The following is a 16,620-nucleotide window of genomic DNA, read 5'->3' on the forward strand; positions in this document are numbered from 1 at the left end:
ATTACTATGCAACTAAAAAAAAACTAAACTTTTCCCATAACATTTCATTTATTAGAGTAAGAAAAACAAACAACTCCAAATTTACAAATAAACATTTCAACAAATATTCTGTGACCGATATAGTCACCCTTCTTTTAAATAACTGTCATGACCCTTCCATTCATGGAGTCTGTTAGTTTCTTGATCTGTTGATGATCAACTTTTCATGCAGCAGCAACCACAGCCTCCCAAATGCTGTTCAAAGAGTTGTATTGTCTTCCCTCACTGTAAATCTCACATTTAAGAAGGCCCACAAGTTGTCAATAGGGTTTAGGTCAGATGAGGAAGGGGGCCATGTCATTATTCTGTCATCTTTAAGGCCTTTGCTGGCTAGCCATGCAGTGGAGTACTTGGATGCATGTGATGGAGCATTGCCCTGCATTAAAATCATGGCCTTCTTGAATGATGTAGACTTTTTCCTGTACCACTGCAGGAAGAAAGTATCTTCTAAAAACTGGCAGTAGGTTTGGGAGTTGATTTGAAGTCCATCTTCAACCCGAGAAGGCCCAACTAGCTTATCCTGAATAATGGCAGCCCATACAAGACTTGAAGTGAAGCTCTGTGCCCATTAGTGAACCAGCCACAGGCCCATCCATCTGGTCCGTCAAGAGTCACTTTCATTTTATCCGTCCATAAAACCTTTGAAAAATATTTCTTGGGCCAGTCTTGACATTTCAGCTTGTGTCTTGTTCAGGGGTGGTCGTGTTTAGGCCTTTCTGGGCCATGTCTCTGAGCACCGAGCACCTTGTACTTCTGGACACTCCAGGTAGGTTGCATTTCTGGAATATGGCAACACTGGAGGTTAATGGATTCCTGGTAGCTTGAGATTTAATTCTTCTCAAGTCTTTAGGAGTTAATTTGTGTCTATTTTCTCCATGCGGTTTTTCTATTTGCTAACAAAACCTTTCATTGTTCAGTGATCATGTCTCAGTACCTTAGCTACTTCAAGAGTGCTGCATCCCTTTGAAAGGGAATGAAATTTAGCATTTTTTTACCTTTCAGAGTTTGTGAAATCTCTTTTTTGGCCCATTTTGTCTGAGGTAAAGAAGCTGCCAAATAATTATGCACACCTTGATATAGGGTGTTGATCACTTGTTTAGGCCAACCCACCCTCATTACACAAATACACATCACCTGATAATGCTTAAATCCAATTAGGATTCAAGTTTATATACAGTGGGTACGGAAAGTATTCAGACCCCTTTAAAATTTTCACTCTTTGTTTCATTGCAACCATTTGCTAAAATCAAAAAAGTTCATTTTATTTCTCATTAATGTACACTCAGCACCCCATCTTGACAGAAAAAAACAGAAATGTAGAAATTCTTTGCAAATTTATTAAAAAAGAAAAACTGAAATATCACATGGTCATAAGTATTCAGACCCTTTGCTGTGACACTCATATTTAACTCACATGCTGTCCATATCTTCTGATCCTCCTTCAGATGGTCCTGCTCCTTCATTGGAGTCTAGCTGTGTTTAATTAAACTGATTGGACTTGATTAGGAAAGGCACACACCTGTCTATATAAGACCTTACAGCTCACAGTGCATGTCAGAGCAAATGAGAATCATGAGGTCGAAGGAACTGCCCAAGGAGCTCAGAGACAGAATTGTGGCAAGGCACAGATCTGGCCAAGGTTACAAAAGAATTTCTGCAGCACTCAGGGTTCCTAAGAGCACAGTGGCCTCCATAATCCTTAAATGGAAGAAGTTTGGGACGACCAGAACTCTTCCTAGACCTGGCCGTCCAGCCAAACTGAGCAATCGTGGGAGAAGAGCCTTGGTGAGAGAGGTAAAAAAGAACCCAAAGATCACTGTGGCTGAGCTCCAGAGATGCAGTAGGGAGATGGGAGAAAGTTCCACAAAGTCAACTATCACTGCAGCCCTGCACCAGTCGGGGCATTATGGCAGAGTGGCCCGATGGAAGCCTCTCCTCAGTGCAAGACATATGAAAGCCCGCATAGAGTTTGCCAAAAAACACATGAAGGACTCCCAGACTATGAGAAATAAGATTGTCTGTCTGGTCTGATGAGACCAAGATTGAACTTTTTGGCGTTAATTCTAAGCGGTATGTGTGGAGAAAACCAGGCACTGCTCATCACCTGCCCAATACAATCCCAACAGTGAAACATGGTGGTGGCAGCATCAGGCTATGGGGATGTTTTTCAGCTGCAGGGACAGGACGACTGGTTGCAATTGAAGGAAAGATAAATGCGGCCAAGTACAGAGATATCCTGGAAGAAAACCTCTTCCAGAGTGCTCAGGACCTCAGACTGGGCCGAAGGTTCACCTTCCAACAAGACAATAACCCTAAGCACACAGCTAAAATAACAAAGGAGTGGCTTCGGAACAACTCTGTGACCATTCTTGACTGGCCCAGCCAGAACCCTGACCTAAACCCAATTGAGCATCTCTGGAGAGACCTGAAAATGGCTGTCCACCAACGTTCACCATCCAACCTGACAGAACTGGAGAGGATCTGCAAGGAAGAATGGCAGAGGATCCCCAAATCCAGGTGTGAAAAACTTGTTGCATCATTCCCAAGAAGACTCATGGCTGTAGTAGCTCAAAAGGGTGCTTCTACTCAATACTGAGCAAAGGGTCTGAATACTTATGACCATGTGGTATTTCAGTTTTTCTTTTTTAATAAATTTGCAAAAACATTACATTTCTGTTTTTTTTTCTGTCAAGATGGGGTGCTGAGTGTACATTAATGAGAAATTTTGATTTTTTTGATTTTAGCAAATGGCTGCAATGAAACAAAGAGTGAAAAATTTAAAGGGCTCTGAATACTTTCCGTACCCACTGTAGCTTGGAGTTGGAAAATATGCATGAAAATGACAATAAGGTCAAGATACTCACTTGCCTAATAATTGTGCATGCAGTGTATTGAACCCCAAATTGTTCTTGATGCTCTGCTATCAGAGTATGAATGTGTGTGAATGCCCTTAGTTTCTGTTTCGGGTGAGCAGTTGGCACATTGCATGGCAGACTCTGCCATCAGTGTGTGTGTGAATAGGTCAATGTGATGTAGTGTAAATTGCTTTGAGTGGTTGAAAGATTAGAAATTCAATTCAGTTTTTTTTGTATAGCGGCAATTCATAACAGAAGTTATCTCAGGACACTTTTCAAATAGAGCAGGTCTAGACCGAACTCTTTAAAACATTAATTACGGAGACCCAACAGTTCCACCATGAGCAAGCACTTGGCGACAAGGGCAAGGAAAAACTGCCTGTTAAAAGGCAGAAACCTAGGACAGATCCTTCGGCTCTAGGTGGGTGGTCGTCTGTCTCGACCAGTTGGGGTCGAGAGAGAGAGAGAGAGAGACAGACAGACAGACAGGTGCACAGCAACAACAGTATTGGCAATGGCAATCTAGCAGGACCATGGCAGGAGGCTCCACCAGGATCAATAAGAACCTGCGAGACGAGAAAGCACAAGAACTCCGGGGAAGAAGTGAAGTTAGTAACATGCATTAATGGAACATGAATGAGGAAGGGAGGAGCTCAGGACACTTTTCAAATAGAGCAGGTCTAGACCGTACTCCCTATAAAATTATTTACAGAGACCCAACAGTTATTACCATGAGTAAGCACTTGGCAACAGCAACAAGGAAACATTTCCTTTAAAGAGGCAGAAACCTAGGACAGACCCCTCTAGGTGGGTGGCCAGAAAGGTGCTATATAAGTACCGTCCATTAATATCGTTTAAAAAAGGAAAACAAAAACTGATGCATGGGTCTGGAACTGCAGGGGCTCTCTGGCTCTGCAGGTTAATGATATTAAGGAACCTTAAGCATCAACACTGGAGGCAAAGCAATCGGCCCCTTCACAACAGGCACATTTTGAACTGATGCTGCACTGATTTAATTTAAGGAAATTAAGGTAATTTCTTAAAGGAACATATTTGTTGTAACCCAACAGGATGTAAATGAGGGGTTTTTACTAATGTGTGTGTTTTAAAGTTCTCTCATTAGACTTTACACATTTACATTAGTTACTACATGTAGAGGCAGTGACAGCTTAAGAGTACTTGAACTTGTGCATGTTTTGATTTCATTTAGAAGTGTGTTTGCAATACTGCTGCGTGTTTGCACTTGATTTCTTTGTTAAGGATTATTTAATGACTTCATCCTAACTCCTGGTTTATAGCTCTTCTGTACAAAACATTGTGTTTGTTTAGCTTTAATGTACAGTTTTGAGAGTAACAGATGTATAGACTTGCTGAGCATTAAATATGCACCTTGTTTAACATGCAAATGTTATGTTATGGTACTTCATTATTAAAAAGTTACATCCATGTTGTTATGGGGCGATATTAAGTTTTTAGGCCAGTTAACATTTAAGCATGTAAGTTGGGATGCCAAGTGCCAATATAGTGTCTTAGCTGTGCAGTTTGAATTTCCTGGGTATTCACTTTTTAAAAACACATAAAGTGTATATAACATTATAGCTTTGCTACCCTGTATTTAATAAACTAGTGCAGTGCCCGTAGGAAGTATGTATTGCTATAGGAAAGTGGGAGGTTAAGTAGCTTTTTCATGGATGGCCAAATGAGGTTGTTTGAAGTTGTAGCAGCTAGCAACAGACGAACATTCACAGATTCCAATTCCAGTTTGTTGTCCTCGCGTATCCGGATCTCCTCAGACCGGAACAGACTCAGTCCGGACTCGTTCAGTCTCAGTAATCCACCACAGTCAGTTTAGATGCACAGAACGGGACCGAACAGCCGGCAAAATCCACTGCAGGTATAAAGCCACTCACGCCGCTGCAGGTATAGATCAGTGTGTTTCTTAAGGTGTGTCATGGGGGTGGGCTCTGCAGTGATTGGCTCTGGTGCGCACGTGGCTATGGTGGCTATGGTGGCTATGGTTGACAATGGTTGGTTGCTAGAGGAATTCGTAAATAATTTATGAAATCATTTATTAATGGTATCTTTGTAGTCCAAACAAAGCCGACGTTGCACACCCTTAAACCACACAGCAGCCATGTTGAAACTCTCAGATCAGTCTGATCCTGATCTGCAGAGATATTTGAGGCACACACACAGACAGACAGACAGAAATTTCTTGCTTTTATAGAGAGATGTGAATGAGAAAAGACACAGAGATGGATTTCAGAAGTGAGTGATAGACCCCTGTTTCCTGTTGATAGAAAATGGGCTCAAGCAGGAAAGCTGTGACACAATCCAGTCATTTACCTGACCTGAGCTCATTGGCTGCCATGTTGGATGGTCAAATAGCTCTGGAACCCCTTCTCCATACCTTTCTGGATTGGAGGGGGGGTCAGCTTTTCACCGTACAAACCAGTTATTTTCTAGCATAACCTGGCTCTTAGTCCTTAGTATGGGTCAATCTCATGGGACATTCTAAAAGTAGAGCCTGCGCCCCATGAACGAAGTCTTTACTTCAGCGACCCAGGTTTTAAATCCAACCTGTGGCCCTTAAAATGACATAAAATATCCCGAAACACTGAATCCTATACTTCCATAATGCAACTCAGTAGTGTTGTTCTGACAGATCCTCATTGGGTCACAGTCTCCAAGCCTAACCTGAGAATACTTAGAGCTGCAGTAGGTAATTATCGCTGTGTTCATTGTGTTTCTGATAGTAGTACATGAGACAGATCATCTGTGAAAAAAAACGGTTCCTCTGGATCCTCCTAGCGCTACTAATGGCATTTGCAAGAATCCATTGTGCCTGAACAAAAACAACCAGTCAGAGCCAAGAAAGATAGTTAATTGTTAAGTCTCGTTCCCACGGCGTCAAATTGTCAGTATTTGATACTCTACAGAGTTCACCATGTTGAACCGCCATGTTTCTACAGTATCCCAGAACTGACTAACCTAACCTAAACCTACACACTGGTCCTTTAACAATTAACCATCCTTTATTATTTATTTATATATTTATTATTATTATTATTATACAGGATTCCAAAATTGTCAGGGATGACAGGGAGAGCCCTGTGTGGGGCCTGTAATTGTGACTGTGATTGGCCATGATTGTCTCAACTATTAAGAGACAACTAATTGTCTACCTGTAATGTTTTTTGTAATGTCGTAATGTTTAATGTAATGTATGATAATGGATTCTTTCGGATCTCACCAATGTATCCATGTGGGCCACTAGTGCACCAGGCGGGCCTGGCCACAGAAGTACCAGTGGTCCCAACACACTGGGCAGGGCACATCTATGCCTCTGAATTCATGAAAATAGAGCCTGAAGAGTTTATGGTTTGCTTCAGAGTAAGACACATATTGCACTAGCCAGTAGGTGTCAGAGCATGTGTGGTACATAACTGCAAGCCACATAGAAGAATACTAGGTTGCAGCAGGTAGTGAACCCTCTTGTCAAATGCTGTCAAATTTAACACATTCATTTAGATTGATTTAAAAAATACCATGTTGAAAAAAGGAAATTAACATAATGTTTAGCTATTCCTCAGCCTCCTTTAGTGATAGTGGTACATGTATTAGCCTAAGTGTAGTTTATTTACTGCGCTGGAGGCGAGGCTCAGTGATCTAGAAGTACGGTACCGCACCACAGAATTATCTTTAGCCGCTATAGTTAGCCTGCCCCCAGTAATTGATGCGGGCCGACCGAAGGTAGCTTCTGTTAGCCGCCCCCTGGTAGTTCCCGAGCAGCTGGGAAGCCAGGGAGAGTGGGTGACTGAACGGAGGAAGGATAAGCCGCTGAAGCCCACAGTTCACCACAAACAGATAGACGTTTCTAATACATTTTCCCCACTCAGCGACACACCCGCTGAGGAAACAACTCTGGTTATTGACAGCTCGATAGTCAGAAACGTGAAGTTAGCAAAGCCAGCGGCCATAGTTAAATGTATCCCTGGGGCCAGAGCGGGCGACATTGAATCAAATTTAAAACTGCTGACTAAAGATAAACGTAAATATAGTAAGATTGTTATTCAATTCAATTCAGTTGGGACCAGGAAGCAGAGCTGCTGTCTTACACACTTCTCTGTACTTCCATTAGAACAGTCACCCACCCAAAACCCCATAGAGACTGTGTCTGTCCCCCGACCACCTAAATTATTTAAAGAAATAAAAACCTAATAAAAATTAAAACCAACTCCTCAGTAGCACAAAATAAAATAATAAAATGTGGGCTGTTAAATATCAGGTCTCTGTCCTCTAAAGCTGTTTTAGTGAATGAATTAATATCAGATTATGATATTGATTTACTTTGTCTTACTGAGACCTGGTTGTCCCACGAGGAGTATGTTAGCCTAAATAAATCCACCCCCCCAGTCATATTAATACTCACATTCCTCGAGGCACTGGCCGAGGAGGTGGAGTAGCAGCCATATATGATTCGAGCGTTTTCATGGACCCTAAACCTAAACTAAATTATAATTCATTTGAAAGTCTTGTTCTTAGTCTTTCTCACCCAAACTGGAAAACACTGCAGCCAGTTCTATTTGTTATAGTGTACCGCGCTCCTGGACCGTACTCCGATTTTATATCTGAATTCTCAGAGTTTTTATCAAGTTTAGTCCTTAAATCAGATAAAGTAATTATTGTAGGTGATTTTAATATTCATGTGGATGTTACCACTGACAGCCTTAGTAACGCATTTATCTCATTAATAGACTCAATTGGCTTCTGTCAGAGTGTAAAAAAACCAACTCATTGTTTTAATCACACTCTTGACCTCGTTCTATCATATGGCATTGATATTACATTTAACATTTAATAGTCTTCCCACACCATCCTTTCCTATCTGACCATTATTTAATAAAAAACTGCAGATGTCTATCTGACAGTGCTGTAGCTAAATTTAAGGAGGAGATTCCAACAGTGTTTAATTCAATGCCGTGTCTGAATATAAGAAAGTCCTATAACAACTTTAATCCCTCCAAAATTGATAATCTTGTTGATAGTGCTGCAGGCTCACTATGATTAACATTAGATTCTATCGCTCCTATAAAAAGGAAAATATTAAAACATAGGAAACTAGCACCAAACCTGCCAATTAAAGCAAAAAACAAGGAAATCGGAAAGGAAATGGCGCTCTTCGAAATTATTAGAATATCGCTCAATTTGGCATGATAATCTTAAAACTTATAGAAAGGCCCTCCGTAATGCCAGAGGAGCCTATTATTTAGCACTAATAGAAGAAAATAAGAACAACCCTAGGTTCCTCTTCAGCACTGTTGCCAGGCTGACAGAGAGTCACAGCTCTATTGAGCCACATATCCCCATAACCTTAAGTAGCAAAGACTTCATGAGCTTCTTTTATAATAAAATTATTAGGGACCAAGCACTAACAAGTGCAAGGACCCTATTGTTCCTCTAGGAATTATTATTATACGTCTGGAAGTTCGACCGCATATTTGGCCCCCGCAACATGCTCAAAATGCCATGAAAATTTGCACAAAATTCAAACATAGCAAAATACCGATGTGACATTGTCCCCGTGCACGGGCGCCGCCAAACGTCTAAGCCACGCCCCCCCCAGAATCAGCCCCCAAGACACGTAAGGCCCACATGTACGAAAATTGCTACGCATGTGTATCATGATAAAAGAAGCAGAAAAGCCTCTTGGACCCATGCCCCAAAACCCACAGGAAGTCTGCAATTTAAATTTTTAATTTTCATCATTTTGTGGTCATTTTGACTTTTTGGGCTTGTATTTGAACGAACTCCTCCTAGGGAATTTCTGGGATCTGCTTCAAAATTGGTCAGTACAGTCAAAACATGGTGCTGAATAAACGCTGTTAATTTTTTGACTGTACGTTGAAGGGTGTGTCCGTGGCGTGCCGTCAAAGTTGGCCATTTTGAACGAATGTCACACTGTGTCATTTTTGGCATTTCAGGGCTTCTATTTTAACGAACTCCTCCTACAGGTTTTACTGGATCTACTTCAGAATTGGTCAGTGCAGTCAGTTTTTTTCGTCCAACATTGTGCCCGTGGCGTGGCATCCCGTGGCATCCAATTTCAAACCTTCGCCATGAAAGAGGGATTCGTCATAACTTCTGGGTACATGATCCGACTGCAACGAAACTTCACATGTTCGATAAGAGTCCCGCCCTGAACACGTCAATGTGATAATATTCGGTAATAGTCAGAGCGCCACCTAGTGGCAACAGGAAGTATCATGTTTTATACTTTCATGTTCTACTCCTACCAGGATGATCAGATCTAGCTGAAATTTACTTATAAAATGCAAAACACATTGTTGATGATATGTGATGACTGCGGTGAGGGGGCGTGTCTGTAGCGTGGCGGGAAATTTTTATGTATCGCCACAAAACACGAATTTGCTATAACTTGAGTGTACATTGTCCAATCGGCTCCAAACTTCACATGTCTGATAAGAGTCCCGCCCTGAACACGTCTATGTGATAATATACAGTAAAAGTGAGAGCGCCACCTAGTGGTGAAAGGAAATGTCATTTTTTTATACTTCCATGTTCTATTCCTAGTAGGATGATCAGATCAAGCTGAAATCTAGTCAGAAAATGGAAAACATGTTCTTGATGATATTTCTTGATTGTGGTGAGTTTTTGTTACAGGGCGTGTCCGTGGCGTGGCGTCAAACTTTGATGTACCGCCAGAACACACAAAGTTGCTATAACTTGAGTGTACATTGTCCAATCGGCTCCAAACTTCACATGTCTGATAAGAGTCCCGCCCTGAACACATAGTGAAAGTGCCACCTAGTGGCAACAGGAAGTAAGTGCTGCATGGCGATTTTGAGCTGATTTACGTGAGATTTTCATGTCGTGGTCCGCACGTGTTACGATGGTACGTGACGCGGCAGCACGCCCCGAGTTGCGTGGAGTGCGAGGTCCCCTCCATCGCTGCTTGCAGATTTAATTATTATTATTATTATTAGAGAGAGAATTAGTCACCAACAGCTATCAGTGGCTCTCCAAGTTCAGGAACTTTAACTAATGTAAACTCAAATATATATTTAGAATGTTTTTCTGCCATCAATCTTCATCAGTTAACTTCAATAATATCTTCAACGAAGCCATCAACCTGTTTGTTAGACCCAATCCCAACTAGGCTGCTTAAAGAAGTCGTACCCTTAATTGGTACTTCTTTACTACATATGATTAATCTTTCTTCATTATCAGGATATGTACCACAGTCCTTTAAAGTAGCTGTAATTAAACCCCTTCTTAAAAAGCCCAGTCTTGACCCAGGGGTTTTAGCCAATTATAGACCGATTTCTAACCTCCCCTTCCTCTCTAAGATTCTGGAGAAAGTAGTCGCCAAAGTGTTGTGTGACTTTCTACATAACAATAGTTTATTTGAGGATTTTCAGTCAGGATTTAGAGTTCATCACAGCACAGAGACAGCTCTGGTTAAAGGTAATAATGACCTTTTGATTGCTTCTGACAATGGACTTGTCTCTGTACTTGTATTATTAGATCTTAGTGCTGCATTTGACACCATTGACCATAATATTCTTTTACAAAGACTTGAGCACCAAATTGGCATTAAAGGAACTGCACTAAGCTGGTTTAAGTCATATTTATCAGATCGTTCCCAGTTTGTACATGTTAACAAGGAATCTTCAATAATTACTACCGTTAGTCATGGAGTTCTGTACTTGGACCAATACTATTTACTTTATATATGCTCCCTTTAGGCAACATTATTAGGAATCACACCATTAACTTTCATTGCTATGCAGATGATATGCAGTTATATCTATCGATCAAGCCCGATGAAATTAATCAATTATCTAAATTACAAACATGTCTTTGGACATAAAATCCTGGATGAGCTGCAATTTTGTGATGTTAAACTCAGAAAAAAACGAAATTCTTCTACTTGGCCCTAAAAACCTTAGAGACTCACTTAGTAATATTAGCAGCGGGAGTCAAGCAGGACCATGGCGGCAGGCACCACCAGGATCCATGAGAACCTGCGAGACGAGGAAGCACAAGAACTCCGGGGAAGAAGTGAAGTTAGTAACATGCATTAATGGGACATGAATGTGTGCAGAAAGAGAGGGAGAGGAAGAGATGAGCTCAGTGCATCATGGGAAATCCCCCGGCAGTCTAGCTCTATAGCAGCATAACTAAAGGATGGTTCAGGACTCACCTGAGCCAGCCCTAACTATAAGCTTTATCAAAGAGAAACGTCTTAAGACTACTCTTACATGTGGAGAGGGTGTGTGCCTCTCGAACCACAACTGGAAGCTGGTTCCACAGGAGAGGAGCTTGGTAACTGAAGGCTCTGGCTCCTGTTCTACTTTTAGAGACTATTTGATATTTCTATTCAATGCTTTATAATGTGCCACAATAATGTAATGTTTTTGAGTTCAAATATCTTAATTTGCTTTTCCAATGAAATATCGATATATGTGATTGTTTGTGATTAAATCAACATATACTTCTGCCACCCTTTAAAGTCTCAATGCCACCCTCTGGACAGCCAATTAATATTTCTCTAAATCCCCCCTGTTTCAGATGTATATCATTCTTCAATCAGGACATGGTCAGACTAGCGTAGCATAGGCACTGGAAGCGTGAGGAAACAGTGAGCCTGGCTCTGAATAATCACTATATATAGTATTTCCCAAAATGCTGAACTATTTCTGACTGAGATGAGCCTATTCCAACTACAACTAAACTCCCACTGCACATCCAAGGTAAACGTTCTGGAGGAGAGACAAGACCATTCTCTGAGTCACAGTAACCTTTATTTAAAAACAAATCTACTTCTTCACTTTTACTGAGAATCAGTGAATCTACAGCCACTACGAGCTTTTTCAGATGGCTATCTGTTTTTAGCCTGTGATTCATGTACAGAGAGTTCTCCAGTCCGTGTCCACGAAGAGCCAAATGTGGCTCCTAAGAGAGTTGTGGTTCAAAAAGTGTCGCCACTATATCAGTACTGTTCTGTGAGTAGGGGGAGGTTAATGGTCAGAAAATAGAGAGATAACAAACAATTATCTTCTGCTCACCTTCAGTTATTCAGCAGTGATATAAATACACCCAGACAGCCCATAGAGAGATGAGACGGAGAGATGAGAAGTGAAAGGGGAAGGAAAATGTGATAATTGATTGTGATAGTGCACGAGTTGAAGAGGGATGGGTGCAAGTTGAGATGGGAAAAATTGGCCATGGACTGTAATTTTAGGGCTTAGTTGGTGAAGGTGACACATGATGGAGGAGGGAGCCGTCACACAGAAGCTGATGGGAAATGGGGAAGGAGACAGATGACAGCTCTGAAGATGGAGAGCAGCCTGGATGCCCTTTGTCAAGCTTGGCTCGTCATTTCCCACTTAAATATGGTGGAAAAGCAATGTTTATACGCACGATAATGACGCTGATCCATTTATAATCCGTTTAAAATTGCAGCATGAAAATGGAAAACAGGACTGGCCTAGTAAGGCACTGCTGAGGGAAGAGAAACAGGCAGCAGATGTAGTAGCCTCTAACCTTGAAAGAGAAAATGGAAAGGTGTTGCGTGTCAGCGTGTGTGCATTTGCGTGTGTTCACTCAAACTTCAAAATGTTTATTTGTGCTTCTATTCAGGTTTCTATATCTTTTATACTAGAGGTCTCAAACTCAAATTGGCTTGCTGCTGCTATTGTCAACTCATAGAAAGACCACTATATTAATATTTACATTACTAACATTATACTTAAAGCTACAGTAGGTACATTTTTTTTGGTCATATTTCCTGAAACTTTGAAAAAATCCGGCTCTTCTGGCTTCTCGTAGTGTTCCTAATGGCATTTGCAAGAATCCACCAGACCATTTTCTGTATGTACAGTATGCACACACCCAAGGGGTGACCCCACCAACCCGTCCCTACCACTTACTTACGTACGTTTATCCATCTGCCCAGCACTTGTGATCAGTGTCTCTGGCTGGATGTCACTGGATATAATCAGTGAGCACAGGTTTGTGTTGTCTTTATACAGACATGATGGTACCATCACTGCACACAGTCACTGTGCCAGGGTGTTACAGCACAAACCACCAAGTGTTCTTGTTATTTCTGTTTGTGTATAAGTAAAATAAATAAGATATAACATGTTAATTAATCAGCTTTAATGGTGTTTGTAGGTGTATTCTCAAACTTTCGATAGCATTTGGCTAACAGTCCCCCCGTTTCCAGTTTTTTTGCTAAACTAGGCCAACAATGTCCTGACTCCAGCTCTATATACACACACACAGATTGATATCCATTTCATCATCTCACTTTTGGATAAAGCTTATTTGAGGTATTATTTTAAGACATGGTGAGGCAAGTGTTACTGCAGGCTTTACAGGCTGACATTAAATATCAAATTTCTAATAAAGGCCAGTACTGACATGGTTCAATTACAGTTTCAGTCTACGTTCACCTGTTTTATGCGCTGTTGCATGTGTATGAACAAAGCAGTTTATCCAGATCTGTCAGTGTCCTCCCACGCATGATAAAACAGGAGATGAGCAGAAGACGGAGGCTGTGATGGTGTGAAGTGTCTGGAGACATGAGCTCACACAGGTCTACCAGTCTGCACTGGGAATCCTAGGCCCTCACCAACTGGTTTAAACAGGTTAGAACTGGTAACCCTGTAGTCAAAGTGGAGTACCACAAAATAGCTTTTATGGTTTCATTTGTTAGCATTTTTAAAGATGAATAAGGGTTACTGCCAGGCATGGCTTATTGTGGTGTAAAGTTAATTTCAGAGAACAAGCAAACATTTACACAGATAGCAGTGATATTTGCAATAGGTGCAAACGGTTGCCCTCTAACCATACTCATACTGTGAATGAGAACCTGAACAGCTCTATTTGGAATCCCACCACTTGCAACACCCAATTTCCCACTCATAAAACTGTGTGTTCTGGCCTTTACAGCTCTATTAGCTAGACCCCTCGTTTTATTTAGGTGGAAGCACGCTCTTCCTCGCCTCTGGCTCAAGGAAATCCTGAATCACATCAAAATTTAAAAGATTTAATTTTTTATATGAGACAGATCATCTGTGAAAAAATCAATTTCCTCAGGCTCGTTTTAGCGCTCCAATAGTATTTGCCTGGACGAAAACAACAAATCAGATAGATAGTTGATTGCTGAGTCTCATTCTTTGGGCTTTGGGACTCTGGGAATGAGACTCAACAATCAACTATCTCCAAACCACCAGCCCGAAGGTTCTTTCCATCTTTCTTGGCTCTGATTGGTTGTTTTTGTTCAGGCCCGGTGGATTCTTGCAAATGCCACTAGGAGGGAGCCAAAGGAACCAGATTTTTTCATGTACTGAATATATATATGTTGTGGCTGTGGCTCAGAGGTAGAGCAGGTCGTCCACTAATCAGCATGTCGAAGTGTCCTTGAGCAAGATACTAAAAACCAAATTGCTCCCAGTCATATAGTCAGTGTATGACTGTGTGTGAGAGCTTAGTTTCCATTCTGGTGAGCAGTTGGCACCTTGCATGGTAGACACTGCCATCAGTGTATGAATGTGCACGAATGGGGTCATTGGGCATGTAGTGTACAGCGCATTGAGTGGTCGAAAGACTAGAAAGGTCCTATATAAGTACAGTCCATTTACCATTTACCTTATATATATATATATATATATATACGTGTCAGGGTATAGGGGAAGTTTCAGATAATATGACAAAACGTTGTTTTTATAAAAATAACCCACTGCAGCTTTAAAGCTGCACTAAATAAGTGATTGGTTCCAACTCACTTCAAAAAACAAAAAATCTAATTCATCCCCTCTCTCTGTCCCCCGTTTTCTGTCACTCTTCAGCTTTCCCTATAGATTAAAGGCAATACCACAAAAAATATTTAACACAACAACACAAATCTACATATTCAATCGGTCTGCTTTTGTCCGCAATGCTTTCTCTTCTTTATTACAGTGGCCATGTTTTCTTTTTTACGCCTTTTGACACATTACCTCGTTAGTTTAATACTAATTCGCTAAAAATGTGTGTCAAAATAAGTAATTTCATTGGTTACATTTTCGTGTCCTGACCTTTCAACACATGGCTCATTTTAATATTCAAATGAGCCATGTGTTTATTCGCCACTCGATCACTACAGCTGCTACCACCAGGCTGTCAATCAAGCTCTCAACGACAGAGAATGTAACGTGAGCTAACGTTGGTTGTTGGACTGAAATTCTGAAAATGCTCATACTCATATATATAGGCAAAGGCTAGGCAAAGCCTATACATCTGAAACAGAAGGTGCTGCATTTTTTCCCCCTTTATCTATCCAGATAAAAACATTAAGAACAGTTTCTGTATGATGTTTATTAGACCTATGTAATCTGAATTGGAAGGGCACATTGTCATGAGCTGTATCTTGTATATTTATTATTAGCTATGTGGTATGTGTATGCACCTTTATGTAATCTGGTGGAAAAACATTCAAATTTAAAACCGGATCATACCAAACACATACCTGCTTGTGTCCCGTGTATGCAGAGTGTCCTCCTTTTTGATGTGAAGGAAATGGCCACCCTACTACCTCGTGGTCTGGTGAAGAAAGTGAACATGCATTGACACAAATTACTTAAACCTGGCATCACCTAGTCTTCAGCCTGTGTGAAACATATAAAGCCAGGGTGCGGGAGTCACGTGATGTTGTCACCTTGAGCAGTCGACCGTTACTGAGCTCCCGCTGCTATTGAGCTATATTTGACTATTTACCTACTTTAAAAAGAAAGTTACAACCTTAAATGTTTGCTTAACAACATCAGGACAACATGCCTAACACTAAAGCCTCCAAACCCGCGGCAAGTAAGCCTGCTGAGGAGCCCGCGCCAGCTAGCAAGGGTGCTACACCACCTGGTGTGGATACTGAGACCCTCGCTTTCGAAATATCCCAGAACGTCGCTGAGAAAATATCTACTATGATGGAGAGGAAGTTTGAAGATTTCTCAGCCACATTGGACAATATTACAACACGACTGGAATCCAACACAAAACGCATCAGCGAAGCTGAGAGCCGTGTATCGGAAGTGGAGGATAACATGTCGGCCATGCAGTCGAGGTTAATGGGCTTGGAGACCAAAGTGCGCGTCCTGACGGAGAAGAGCATTGATATTGAGGGACGTAGCCACAGAGACAATATTTTAATCTACAACCTCAAAGAAAATGCGGAGGGCCGACAACCGGTTACATTTTTCGAGAACTGGCTACTGTGGGAGAGAAACAGGATTTGGGGGTAATAAAATAGATGTGCCCCTGGTCAAAAGGTTGAGTTTATGATAGGAAGAGCCAGGGGGAAGTCACACATCAAAGGACCATTTGGTGAGAGAGACCTGGATTTACAGGAGTAACATTTGCAAGACACACAGGGGGTTTCATTGTTTGTGATGTAATGAGATGCACTGAAATGTATATAAGGGAGAGCATTTTGGAAGTCGGGAGAGAACATCCATGACGTGACCTTCTCTCCATGCAGCATGAATTAAAGTGACTTGATTATCACACCGGCTTGAAAGTTCTTCAGAGACTTAGCACCTCTCAACTTTGGGAAGAATTTCCACGACATTTTGGCGACGAGGATGGGATGGACGTGTCGCTGATCAACCCCTGGGTCTAGACTGAAGGTAAAACTGCAGTAGGGAGATTTCCGCTCCGA

At 41.4% G+C, this 16,620-nt stretch overlaps 1 long non-coding RNA gene across 2 annotated transcripts in view; it reads right to left on the reverse strand.

The window, feature by feature from the left end:
• Positions 1 to 16,620, reverse strand: part of LOC127372052 (uncharacterized) — a 281,035-nt gene that overhangs the window by 180,992 nt on the left and 83,423 nt on the right. The gene's annotated exons all lie outside the window — the stretch shown is intronic.

Source organism: Dicentrarchus labrax, unplaced genomic scaffold, assembly GCF_905237075.1.
Source record: "Dicentrarchus labrax unplaced genomic scaffold, dlabrax2021, whole genome shotgun sequence".
Lineage (NCBI taxonomy): Eukaryota > Metazoa > Chordata > Actinopteri > Moronidae > Dicentrarchus > Dicentrarchus labrax.